The sequence below is a fragment of the Pelodiscus sinensis genome, chromosome 32 (genome assembly GCF_049634645.1).
Source record: "Pelodiscus sinensis isolate JC-2024 chromosome 32, ASM4963464v1, whole genome shotgun sequence".
NCBI classification, from domain to species: domain Eukaryota; kingdom Metazoa; phylum Chordata; order Testudines; family Trionychidae; genus Pelodiscus; species Pelodiscus sinensis.
The window spans coordinates 2,724,527-2,738,030 of NC_134742.1; the positions used below are offsets into that span (position 1 = coordinate 2,724,527).

The 13,504-nt window shown below is 48.5% G+C and overlaps 1 non-coding gene across 1 annotated transcript; it reads right to left on the bottom strand.

Annotated features, from left to right (window-relative positions):
* Window positions 1-13,217: 13,217 nt before the first annotated feature.
* On the bottom strand, window positions 13,218-13,290 carry TRNAF-GAA (transfer RNA phenylalanine (anticodon GAA)). Its single transcript has one exon. It is a non-coding gene; the product is annotated as a tRNA-Phe (tRNA).
* Window positions 13,291-13,504: the final 214 nt, after the last annotated feature.

The following is a 13,504-nucleotide window of genomic DNA, read 5'->3' on the forward strand; positions in this document are numbered from 1 at the left end:
TAACAATGTAACTGATGGATGTTAATTCCTTTTTGTGTCTTAATTACATTATATTCTGCTTGTGGAGGGTGCAAATATGTAAGATATTGCAGGAGTTGTATGACTTGTATTGTCTTTATCTTCCCTAGTTTAATTGTGTATACATAGGAAATAGGGATTTTTACCTCCGTGCAGCATGTGCATTACCTGTTCTTCACCCAAGAAATGCCTGGTGCATTGTCTTGCTGATAAGGCTGCCACAGCCTGCTATAAATCTATCAAAGCTCTCTAGGACCTCATCTGGTCATCTCTGGTTACGCTTGGTCAAGGGCAGGCGCAGTTTGAGTTGCAAGATTGAGACTCTAGGTCCTGTCTGAATTATGCTGCTAATCCTCATGGAAGAATTGGAACAATCTCTCTACATGGACTGTCTGCTTGTAGAACTTCATTCATTTCTCTGTGTGTAATAGTTTTTAATTGCACTCTCTCTGTTCTTTCCTCATAAATCTATGTTGAGTGAATAAGAGCTGTCTCTAAGTGTGTGTTTGGGGGAAGATCTGAGATACTCATTGACCCTAGTGGGTAACGTGTCTGACCCTTTGGGCTTGATAGAACTTTATACATGATGAACAAGATTTTCAGTAATCCTGATCATATGTGATGTGACTGTCTAGGTGGGGCCCAAGGCTGGATCACTTATAGGGAGCTGTGTTTTGGCTTCTCGGTAACCAGGAGGTTGTTGTAGAATCTGCTTTGTTGCTGGCTTGGTGAATCTAATTATTTGAGTAATGGCCCATCTCCCCCTTTCTTTCAAACACCCCCAGCCCTTATCTGATCTGCAGAAAGGTGCCTTCAGCAACTTGTCTAGAGTAGAGGAAAACCCTCCCCTTCCGTGCAGTCCCTGGATGCTCAGATATCCCTGTAAAGCTTTGCAGTCCTAGCTACACTCAAGAGATTTGCACAAGTAACTCCCTGCTGGCCTGAGCTTTACGCAGAAGTATGAGACCACTCCTTAGCAGTAGGCAGTACCCAGGCTGCAAGCCTCGTGATTATGTAAGCGGGGGGAACAGCCCTGTGACAGTGACAAGCTTTCCTGGCTCTCATACTGCCCTGGTGCACTGTGCTGGTGACAGGATCTGAGTGTTCGCTCCCACTCCCTTTGCCTCTCAGGGACAGGCATAAGGATCTTGTGCAAAATGGGGTTTTTGCACAAAAAAACCCATCCACACTATTACTTTTTGCACAAAAACCCTTGCATGAAAAGAAACAGCAGAAAATATGCTAATTACGCATGCTAATGAGTCCCTCATTAGCATATTTTCTGACAGAAGAACTCTTCGTGAAGACGAAGCCAAGGAGAAGAACAAAGTCCTGAGTCTTCTGCCTGTGACTGGCCCTCAGCTCAGCCAGTAAGCACTGAGGCTATGTCTAGACTGCAGGCTTTTTGTGCAAGAAGGTTTTGTCGGAAGAGATCTTTTGCAAAAACTGTGTGTGCAAGAGTGCATCCACACACTGTAAAAGCGCATCGAAAGAGAACATCCAGACTGCATGGACACTCTCTCAAAAGTAAGTACTGATTAGTATGCACAGAATGGCCACCAGAGCACCTGCGATTTTTTTCTTTCCTCTTTTTGTGCAAAAAAACCCCTCTTCCTCATCCACACATGCCTTTTTGCAAAACAGCTCTTTAACAAAAAGGTGTTCTTCCTGTAGAAAGAGGAATACCAATTGCGCAAAAACCGCTCTGTTGTTTTGATTCTCTTGTGCAAAATCACACTTGAGGTGTGGAAGCTCTATGAGTTTTTGTGGGAAAACAGGAGTTTTTCTGCAAAAACTCTGTAGTGTAGACATAGCCTAAGAGTCTGAGGGGCAGGAGTCTGAAAGTTCCTCACAGATAGCCCAGGAATGGCTCAGGTCACCACTGGGGATCACTCTCCGAGCTCTCTGCCTGTCCCAGCTCTCGTGCAGCCCTCTCTCTTCTAGTGTGAAGCAGGAAAAAGTAAAACCAAAGAGATAAATCCCAATGATAATAAGGGACAAAGATCTACTTGGTAAAATAATACTCCCAATTTGTTAGTGTTTTTCAGGCCTTGCATTTGGCCAGCCCCAGGTGAGTCAGGCTGCATGAGTACCAAACTTTTTGGAGGCTCTTACCTTCTGCACAGGGACCTCTGCCTTCTAGTTCAATTAGGCTATGTCTAGACTGCAGGCTTCTTTCAGAAGAAGCTTTTCCAGAAGAGATCTTCCAAAAGACAGCGTCCATACTGCAAAAGCGCATTGAAAAAGCAATCTGCTTTTTCAACAGATAGCATCCACACTGAATGGATGCTATCTTGCAGATAAGCTGTGATTACTATGGGCAGAATGGCCACCAGGGCACCTGTGCTTTTTCCTCTTTCCTCTTCTTTCAAAAGAACTCCCTTTTCCCTGTCCAAACATGCCTTTTTTCGAAAGAGCTTTTTTGGAAAAAGGCTTCTTCCTAGTGGAATGAGATTTACCAGTGCTGGAAAAAACCCTCAGTTCCATTTTTTTCGGAAGAATGCAATTGCAGTGTGAACGTAAGTGAAGTTGTTTTTCAGAAAAATGGCCGTTTTTCTGAAAAAATTCTACAGTGTAGACATACCCTTAGTTGTGGGAAAGGAGAAAGCTCCTAAGAGGCTCCTCTTTGCACTCTCATACATAACCCTGAAAAATCTTTCAATCCTCAAGGGCAGATCTCATAGGCTTTTTCTACACTGTGAACTTTTTGCGGAAGAGGCAATGCAAATGAAGTGCTCATTAGCAACTTCATGTGCTTCATTTGCATAGTCTCTTCCGATTCTTTTTGTGCAAGAGGTTTTTGCGCAAAACCAAGCAGTGTGGACATGTCCATTTTGTGCAAAAAAACACTTTTTGTACAAGATCCTTATGCCTGTAGGAAAACCTCTTGTGCAAAAAGGATTGGAAGAGTTTATGCAAATGAAGTGTGTGAAGTTGCTAATGAGCACTTAATTTGCATTGCCTCTTCTGCAAAAAGTTTGTAGTGTAGACCTAGCCATAGAACCTCCCTACAGCAAAGCCATGGGGTTCTATGAGATTGCTGCTGTTCTGCAGCCTGTCCCATCTGGCCATTGTCATGGACTCTCTGGGTATGTCTACACTACAGTGTTATTTCGAAATAATGCGTCTACACACAAAATGCATTTTGAAATAACAGTTTGCTATTTTGAAATAGGGTGTCCACACTGAGTGGACTGTGAATCGCACTTAAGGCTGGCTGGAACCAGTTCTAGCAGGGCACCAGGTCAGGACTTACTGTGTGGGGCTGAGGCACAGGTCTGTGCTTACAGGGCTCCCTCCTCCCCCGCCAGCCAGTTCTCAGGCTTGCTTGTCTACCTTGATTAGGGACAGCAAAGTATTTTTGTCTTGGTGTGCTCTGGTTGCCATCACTTGGGACATCACAGCACTCTGCATCATGGAGCCAGAGCTATCCCTGGGTGCTCTGGTGCTTCTCTTAAGACATGTTGCTGCGAGCCTGGCTGCATTTGCTGCAGGCTGCCATCCGGGAGGTCCATCGGGGCTGTCAGTATTCAGGAGGCTCTGCTGGAGAGCTTCCATCCTCAGGAGCACTAACAGTCTCCCTGATGTGCCCCAAAGGGGGCTTGTGCCTCATTCCTCCCTCATGTCCTTCCACTCCCCCCCCCCCCGCCTCCCTTCCTGATGTAAAATAAACCACATTTTTTCATAAACATGAACTGTCTCTTTATTTAACAAAACTTGGTGGGGGCAATGAAACTGTGGTGAGACTGGGGAAAGGAGGTGGGAGAAGGGAGGAGGAAACCTGGGAGGAGGGAACTGGAAGGGGGAAGCAAGGGGGAGGGGAAGCTCAGGGCTCAGGGGTGGGGGTTTCGCCGGGGCCTCTTTGTTCCCACAGGGATGGAGGATGTGGGGGGAGAAGGAATGGGAGGAGGAGCAGTAGTTGGGGAGGCAGCAGGCTCTGCACCAGTGTCTGCAGGTGTTGGCAGATGGCATGGCCCTGGGCAAGCTGCTCTCACCGGAGCTCCAGGTCTTCTTGCACCCAGTTCTGCAGGGTGCGATGCAGGGCTTTCAGTGCCCCCAGGTGAGGTCATCACCTCCCAACCTCCTTTAGCCGATAAGCTGAGGTGCTGCAAAAAGCCTTGCGATGTCACTACCACACTCATCCTAGGCTAATTTCTTGCCCCTGACCAGCCCCTTTGCATCGTGGAGCTGCTCCCGGGGTGAAAATAACACATTTCTTACAACTAGAAGTCATGTGGCAACTTACAGACTAACAGATTTATTGGAGCATAAGCTTTCCTGGGCAAAGACTCACTGCATCTTTAAGGTGCCACAGGACTTCTTGTTGTTTTTGCAGAATCAGACTAACACGGCTACCCTTCCGATACTTGTTACATTTCTTACAGGTACTGTCATATTGGTCACCATCTTGCGTTGGAGGAAGCTCAACGCAAGATGTTGGGGGGGGGGGGAGTTGTGATAGCAACTATGAGAAATTAAAGTGTGAAGTGGAGTATGGGAGGCTTAGGGCAGGGGTTTGGGAGTATGTGTGTGAGGGGGCTTGGGGCAGGGGATGAGGATGTGAGTAAGTACACAAGTCAGGATAGTGAATTGGGGGCTAGGGTGCTTGGGACTGGGGTTGTGCCTGTGTTGCAGAGGAATGGGTCTGGAATTCCTCCGCAGCGCACTAAGGAGAGAAACCCCATAGCCACTGACAGGGACTAATCTGGGTGCAGGCAAAAAAAGAGTGTTTCAATTAAGCTACATGTACATAGCTCCATCTATCAAGGATGCCAACCACACATACAAGAAGGGGAGGAGGGGAACTTGAACCACTCCCAACTCTTCCTTTTTTGCTAATCAGATGAACATAAGTTTCCACTGCCAAAATGGGTGCTGTGATGGGAAGATGCACAAGCATCTTCTGAGGAAGCAGAGAGGCCTGTTACACACAGAGGCATGCCAAAGCTTGGGATTGAACCAGGGACCTGTAGAGCTTCAGCCTGACACAATCCCAACTCCATCTTTTTCACCTAGAATTGTCTGCTCAAGAAGTTTCTCAGCCGTGCCACACAAAAATGTCATTGTGCACTGCCCTGGAAGGTGAGACTAGTGTTTCCTGCCAGCTGCAGTTTGACTTGCTGCTTCATCCCAATCCTACCTTAGCTCCTGGGCTGCCCTGGTGGCTGAAGTGGACGGGGACCCAGCAGCATGGGGAGGAAGCTGGGCAGCTAGATCCTAGTGGTGGGAAGAGTCCCGGTACTACTTGCTTCCCTGCCATCCCAGCCCTGTGGTGCCCCTCACTCCCAATCGGCAGCCCTTTGCTCCATGCCTGGGTACCTGCCAGCTCCATGCTGCCCCTGACTCCTGTTGTGCAGCCCTTGCCAGCCTAGCCATGTGGTGCCCCTCACTCCTGCATTGCAGCCCTTGCTACCTGCCTGGGTATCTTCCAGCCCCACAGTGCCCCTCACTCCCAGCCCAGAGCCCAGGTTCCCTCTAAGCTGTGCTGCAGCCCAGCCCCACAACTGCTTAATGAGCCAAACCCAGCCAGGAACTCAGGACTTTGTGCAGGAAGCTGGCTGGCTGGAGGAGGGACACCTCTCCCTCAGCTACAACAGTAGCAAAACTCTCCCAGACAGACAGACTTCCTTGCCAGCTGGGTCTTGCTGCCTATTCTCCCCCACCTCGTCAGGCCAGCTGAGCTAGGAAGCCCATAGGAAACAGCCTCACATGTAGCCCTTTCGGCTTTCAGAAAGGAGTCTCACGCAGCTGCAGGGACGTTGTGGCCTCTGGAACAAAGTGGGAGGGTTGGGCGAGCTGCTCACAGGTGGGGGAATTAGGTCAAATCACAGAGCTCTTGCTTAGCATGTGAGAGGCAGTGGGATTGATGCTCATGTTGTCCAGTGATGGAGAATCCCTATTTCTCTCTCCAGAGGCAGCCAAGGGACCAAGCACCTCCAGTGGACTCTTCCTCTCTCTAAAAGCCAGGGCTGAAAGCTGCTGAATCCCAGCAGTGGCAGGAGAACTGGAGACAGGTTGCAGGTGGCACAGAAGTAGCTGCATTGGGACAGTGCTCCCTTTGCACTCAAGAGGCAGCAGGATTTACTCACATCTGCTCAGGTGCCGGCCCCTTTTCTGCTCATCCACAACACTAATTCCCACAATGCACTTTGCACGGGGTCATTGCTGTTTGTGCCAAGGGGAGCCAGGACTCAGGACCCTTCCCCAAATATATGAATCCCCTCAACTGACACTGTTCCACTTACATTGTCTGTCTGTTGCCCACATGGGCTGAGCTCAGGGGCTAGGTGAGTGATCTGCCCTGCAGCTGTGATGGCATCAGGCCCCTCCCAGACCAAGATACAATGAGCATCAGACACTCAGCTGGAGAAACAAAACCGGCTAGAGCACAGGAAATGTGAGGTCTTGCAGCAAACCAGCCCAGCCCCAGCAGATTTAAACTCAGATTGCAGGACTCAGCGTCCTGAGTTCTGCCTATTACACCGTTGGACCTAAGGCTTTCAGATGCCTTCGTAAAACAGCTGTTTAAACATAATGTGCTTCTATTTCATGATCAGCAGCAGAGTCTCTGTGAGTTACCAGCAGTAGGGCTGTTAGTGTCTGCATCTAACTAATTGCACCATCAGGCCACATCTTCACTGCAGAAAAGATGCCACTGTTGTGATCCATCTTCCAGAGTTTGATTTAGCAAGTCTAGCTAAGACTCATTAGATCGAACCCAGTAGTACCCCAGCTGGTGCACCACACTCCTGCTCTTTGCTCCTGCCGTACTTCCGCTGTGCGGACACCACCAAGCTTGACTGAAGATAAACCCCACTGCATCTACATATTGAGGAATGGTGGGAAGAGCAGATAAATTTGGCGAGGCACCACAGGGTGCTGCATCCTTAACTTCCACTGTACATGGCAGGTGCCTTGACCAGCTTAGCTATTGGGTTGCTCTCTAGGACTTTTCTCGCAGCTGCTTCACATGTTGCCATTGCCCATCACAGGGGAGGTGAGAGGAGAGTAACTCTCCATTTCTACGTGACAGAGAGGAACCTCACTGCTAGAACAGCCAGGGCAGTTTCTTGCCATAGACACACGTCCCAAAGCAGGACAGATGCTCAGACTGACACTGAGTGTTGTTCAGGGCTGGTGTGAGATAGTGAAGGACAAAAGGGTCTAACAGCACCTGCAGCCTTTCAGAATAACCCCCGGCCCCACCCCCAAGTACCAGCCCTTCCTGCTACCCTCCCTGGGCTCCACTGGGTACTATTTGTACTCAAGCCTCACTGGTGTCAGCCTAAGGACTCTGGAAAAAGTATGTGAAAAGGTGCTCCAGTGGCACAACTGGTTAGCGCAAAGTACTTATAAGGCAGTACTCTGCAGAGCTATGCTGAGGTTGTGAGTTTAAGCCTCACCTGGAGCATTGGTTTTTTAATCTCCCAATGAAGCCAGAGAGTTCTCAGTAACGTAGTCTACATAGCAAGTTTATTTAGAAAGAACTTAATCTGTGTCTACACCACAGGCAGCTATTTTGAATTCGTGTTGAAATATTGTCAAGCTGGAGGACTTCTTACTCTAACTCCTATAACCACCATTGTACGAGGAGTAAGGGAAGTTGGAGGAAGAGTGCTCTGTTTCGAAAAAAGTGCAGACGCGCCCTAAGAGCTGCTGTTGTTCCATTTGCCTAGAGGAGGAAAGGTGGGTTGGGGGTCCAGTCTGCAACTGTGCCTTGACAATTAACCCTGGCTCTGCTGCTCCTTCCTTGAAGTGTCATTGGGGCTTGAGGAACAGCCTGGCAGATGCTGGTACCTGTGGGCCTCAGCTGAAGCAGTGCAAGACTTAACCTCTACCCAGACTGTTAAATTCTATGCCTCAGCATACAGCAGCCACCCCACTGAACCAGCCAATGCAAAATCCTAAATCTAGTGGGCCCCATTCACACAGCAGGAGGGCAAAGACTCACTCTGGGGCATTTAAGGACATTAAAGCCAAACACTGGCATTGCCATAGATTGGCAGCAAACCAACATCTCACCACCAGGTCCCACTGAGGCGAGGTCTACAGTGCAGGTTTTTTGCGGAAGAGGAAATGCAAATTAAGCACTGATTTGCATATCTAGTGCTCTCCTTTGCATATCTTCTTCCAGTCCTTTTTGCAGAAGAGGTTTTTTTGCGATTAAAAACCCCTGTGTAGATGGGGCCATTTGTCGGAGGGAAAACCCTTTTGCACAAGATCCCTTATTCCTCAAAAAATGAGGTTTTTACAGGCTCTTGCACAAAACGTTTTTTTTCCCGACAAATGGCCATGTCTACATAGGGCTTTTTATGGCAAAAACCGCTTCCACAAAAGGGATCTGAAGATATGCAAATGAGAGGTCCATCTGCATTTCCTCTTCTGTGAAAAACCCACAGTGTAGATATAGCCTGAGATTTGAACTGAGATGGCAGGAATCAACTTGAGTGTTGCCTATTATACCATGGGCCCATTATACCTCTAGGTACCTGAGACTCTCAGCTGGCAGCTGATACTGCACTCCTAGCTTCCCTTCAGCTGCCTCACCTCTCGGGACACCCCCTCCTGGCAGTTCTTCAGCCCTCAAGCCCTAAACAAGCCCTTGTCGCTTCTCTCTCCAACTAGCAGGATGGAGGGACATTTCTCTGAACACATCCCAGTGGCTGCAGTTTCATTTTTTTCTCTTTAATAAAAAAACCAGCCCGGGGAGAAATAACTGAGCTGCAGAGAGTAAAAAAAGTCAATGGCCACTTTAAAAGACTGTCCACTCTACAGCCACATTGATCTGGTGTGTAGCTACTGGCTGGCTGAATCCAATCAATTGGACAGACTCTGTCAGAGTACGTCTCCATAGAAACGACACTCAGGAATTGCTGGAATCAATATCAATCGGCTGTTTCCCTGTGTCAGAAGCATCCTTAGAACTATCTGTATTTGGGAACTATCTGGCTCCCTCTCCAGCAGAGGAAGGAGAAATATTGCCATGTGTTACACACGTTTGCACCATACAGATACCCAGGAGTGGATGAGAGTTTTGCAGAGCCCAGGGCAGCCCAGGGCCCCCCCCTTTGGAGAAAAAACAGAAAAAAGGGGTCCCCCCGTGCCCACTTCTCCAGTAGCCCCAAACTGATCATGTGAGCTATCCCCTCTCCTAACACCTCCCTCTATACACCTGCCCTGCCTCTCTCCTCCTGATGCTGGTCCCTCCCCTGCAGGTGTCTGCCCTTCTGCTTCACCCCCAGAATCCCCTGGCACCTGCACCTTCCCTTAGCCCTGCACCCTCCTGGTGCCTCCCCCTTTCCTCACTGCCCCTGCCCCCTTTGCCCTCTTTTTCCCTGATGCCCACCCCCTCACCACCCTCTGCCTCCATTCCCCTCATGCCCCTGTGCCCTCACACATGCCTTGCTCCATCCCTGCCTTCCTCATGCCCACCCCTTCTTTCAAGCCTTCTCCCAGCATTTCCCCCTCCCCCCTTTAACCTCCAATGCCCTTACTCTCTCCTCTCCCAGCATCTCCCTACCCCCCTCCCACTAACACCTCCCCTCCTGCCCATTTCCTCATTGTCTCCACTTGGCCCCCTGGCATTTGTGTCTCCTCCTTTTTCTTCTCCTGACCTGCACCCCTTCCTTTGCCATCCACTTTCTGCCTTCCAGTGTGCAGGGTGGCGGCTGCAGCCGCAGCCCCGGCCCAGGCCACGTGCTGAACCATGTGGTGCAACGCTGGGCCGCGCAGTTTTAAAGTCCCGGGCCATGGCATCATGGAAGACAGTATAGGGGACAGTGATCATGAAATAATAGAGTTCATGCTCTTAAGGAAAGGTAGAAGGGAGACCAGCACAATTGAGGTAATGGATTTCAGGAAGGCAGATTTTGATAAGCTCAGAGAACTTGTAGGTAAGGTCCCATGGGAAGCAAGACTGAAGGGAAAAACAACTGAGGAGAGTTGGAAGTATTTCAAAGGGACGTTGTTAAGGGCCCAAAAGCAAACAATTCCGCTGTGTAGGAAAGATAGAAAATATGGCAAAAGACCAGCTTGGCTTAACAAGGAGATCTTGCATGATCTCAAAATAAAAAAGGAGTCGTATAAAAAATGGAAACTAGGACAAATAACAAAGGATGAATATAGGCAAGCAACAGGGGAATGCAGGGGCAAGATTAGAAAGGCAAAGGCACAAAATGAGATCAAACTAGCTACAGGCATAAAGGGAAACAAGAAGACCTTTTATAAATACATTAAAAGCAAGAGGAAGACCAAGGACAGGGTAGGCCCACTGCTTAGTGAGGAGGGAGAAGCAGTAACAGGAAACTTGGAAATGGCGGAGATGCTCAATGACTTCTTTGTTTCGGTCTTCACCGAGAAGTCTGGAGGTATGCCTAACGTAGTGAATACAAGCAGAGAGAGGGTAAGTTTAGAAAATAGGATACACAAAGAACAAGTTAAAAATCACTTAGGAAAGTTAGATGTCAGCAAGTCACCAGGTCCTGATGAAATGCATCCCAGGATACTCAAGGAGCTGATAGAGGAGGTATCTGAGCCTTTAGCTATGATCTTTGAAAAATCATGGCAGATAGGGGAGATTCCAGAAGACTGGAAAAGGGCAAATATTGTGCCCATCTATAAAAAGGGGAATAAGAACAACCCAGGAAACTACAGACCGGTCAGTTTAACGTCTGTCCCAGGGAAGATAATGGAGCAGGTAATTAAGGAAATCATATGCAAACACTTGGAAGGTAATAAAGTGATAGGGAATAGCCAGCATGGGTTTGTGAAGAACAAGTCATGCCAAACTAATCTGATAGCTTTCTTTGATAGGATAACGAGCCTTGTGGATAAGGGAGAAGCGGTGGATGTCATATACCTAGACTTTAGTAAGGCATTTGATACGGTCTCGCATGATATTCTTATTGATAAACTAGGCAAATATAACTTAGATAGGGCCACGATAAGGTGGGTGCATAATTGGTTGGATAACCGTAGTCAGAGAGTTGTTGTTAACGGTTCTAAATCCTGCTGGAAAGGGATAACAAGTGGAGTTCCTCAAGGGTCTGTTTCGGGACCCGTACTGTTCTATATCTTCATCAATGATGTAGATATTGGGATAGAGAGTACGCTTCTTAAGTTTGCAGATGATACCAAACTGGGTGGGGTTGCAACTTCTTTGGAGGATAGGGACATAATTCAAAATGACCTTAGCAAGTTAGAGAAATGGTCAGAGGTAAACAGGATGAGGTTTAATAAAGAGAAATGCAAAGTGCTCCACTTAGGAAGGAACAATCAGTTCCATACATACAAGATAGGAAGCGACTGTCTAGGAAGGAGCATGGCGGAAAGGGATCTAGGGGTCATAGTGGACCACAAGTTGAATATGAGTCAACAGTGTGATGCTGTTGCAAAAAAAGCAAATATGATTCTAGGTTGTATCAACAGGTGTGTTGTAAGCAAAACTCGTGAAGTCATTCTGCCGCTCTACTCTGCACTAGTTAGGCCTCAGCGGGAGTACTGTGTCCAGTTCTGGGTGCCACATTTCAAGAAAGATGTGGAGAAATTGGAAAGGGTTCAGAGAAGAGCGACAAGAATGATTAAAGGTTTAGAGAACATGACCTATGAAGCCAGGCTTCATGAACTGGGCGTGTTTAGTTTGGAAAAAAGAAGATTAAGGGGGGACATGATAGCGGTTTTCAAATATCTAAAAGGGTGTCACAAGGAGGAAGGAGGAAATTTGTTCCTCTTGGTTTCTGAGGACAGGACAAGGAGTAATGGGCTTAAAGTGCAGCAGGGGAGGTTTAGATTGGACATTAGGAAAAAATTCCTAACTGTCAGGGTGGTCAAATATTGGAATAAATTGCCAAGGGAGGTGGTGGAATCTCCCTCTCTGGAGATATTTAAGAACAGGTTAGATAGACATCTGTCAGGGATGGTGTAGACGGCGCTTGGTCCTGCCTTGAGGGCGGGGGGCTGGACTCGATGACCTCTCGAGGTCCCTTCCAGTCCTATTGTTCTATGATTCTATGATTCTATGCCATGCCCGGGCGTCTCCCCTCTCAGTTGTTTCAGCAAGCTGCGCATGCGCTCCCTCGGCCCCACGTGGCCCGTACTGGCCAGCGCCAGGGAATTTCAAAAGTGCGGGGCTGCAGCACCCCACCACAATCCCCCCCCTTCCTCCTCCAGCAGCCGCAGGCCAGCCTTTCGGCAGATGGCCCACTGGGAAATTCCTGGTATCCCACCAGGCCAGTCTGTCCCTGGTGGTGGCGCGGGGCCTATTGAAGTGTGGGGCCTGGGGCAGCTGCCCCACTCGCCCTGCCCTATATCCACTGCTGCAGACACTGTCCCTGTGTCTCCCTGCCCTGAGTTCCATGGGACATGGCGATGCTCCAGAAGATGGTTCCCATGGGATCACGTCTCACATGAGTCCAAAGGCTGGGGGTAGCCAGACCCACCCTGCAGCCAGGAATGCCAGTTCCTAGAAGCTCCCACCTAGGGTAGGTCTACACTGCATGGCTATTTCAGGATACTGGAGGTATCCCAAAATAGCTACACAAGCCACCCATTATTTTGAAATATTTTTCAAAATAATGGGGGTGCTATTTCAGCATCCTGGTAACCGTCATTCCATGGGGGCTAAGGGATGTCTCAAAATAGCCTGTTATTTCAAAACTTGGCACTGTGTAGAGCTGCCAAATTTCAAAATAAGCTATTTCAAAATAGATTCAAAATAAAATACACAATTTGTGTAGCACAAATAGCGTATCTTATTTTGAGTTTAGGGTGCTGTGTAGATGCACCCCTAGAAAGGACTCAGCTGAGGGGTCATGAAGAAGCCGGGAGCTGCATGGCTGAGGCAGAGCAAGGGCTTGCTGGCTGCTAGGTGGAGCAGCAGGGCAGACACTATCCCTCTAGGAAGCAGAGCCGAGCTAAACAAGGGCTCAGCCTTAGGGTACATCTGCACAGACAGCAGTTATTCCAAAATAACAAGCGTGTCTACACTGCAAGCCTTTATTTCGACATAACGTCGAGCTGGAGGACTTTTTACTCCCACTCCTGTAACCCTCATTTCATGAGGAGTAAAGGAAGTCGAAGGCAGAGTGCTCTTGCCTCAACTTCCAGCTGTGTAGACAGCACCAACAGCCAAATTACGCTATTTTCACTTGAGCTACGCAATTGACGTGCCGTATAGATATGCCCTAAGGGACAAAAGCTTCTGCCAAAGCCTGGGATTGAACCAAGGACCTTTAGATCTTCAGTCTAACGCTCTCCCAACTGAGCTACTTTGGCAGATGTATAGCTGTTTCTCGGGCTGCCACTTCTCTCAGTTTTTCTCAGAAGCAGCATATAACAGAGAAGCTGTGGCAAGTGAGCCTGCAAGGCAAGATGAGCTTTGCCTGCCTCCCTCAACTTAACTTGATGCTTTGCCCCATTTCCTGTCTCCCTTCCTGGGCTGACCCAGTGGCTGAAAGGGACTGTGGTTGCCAATGGTGGGGAAGAAACT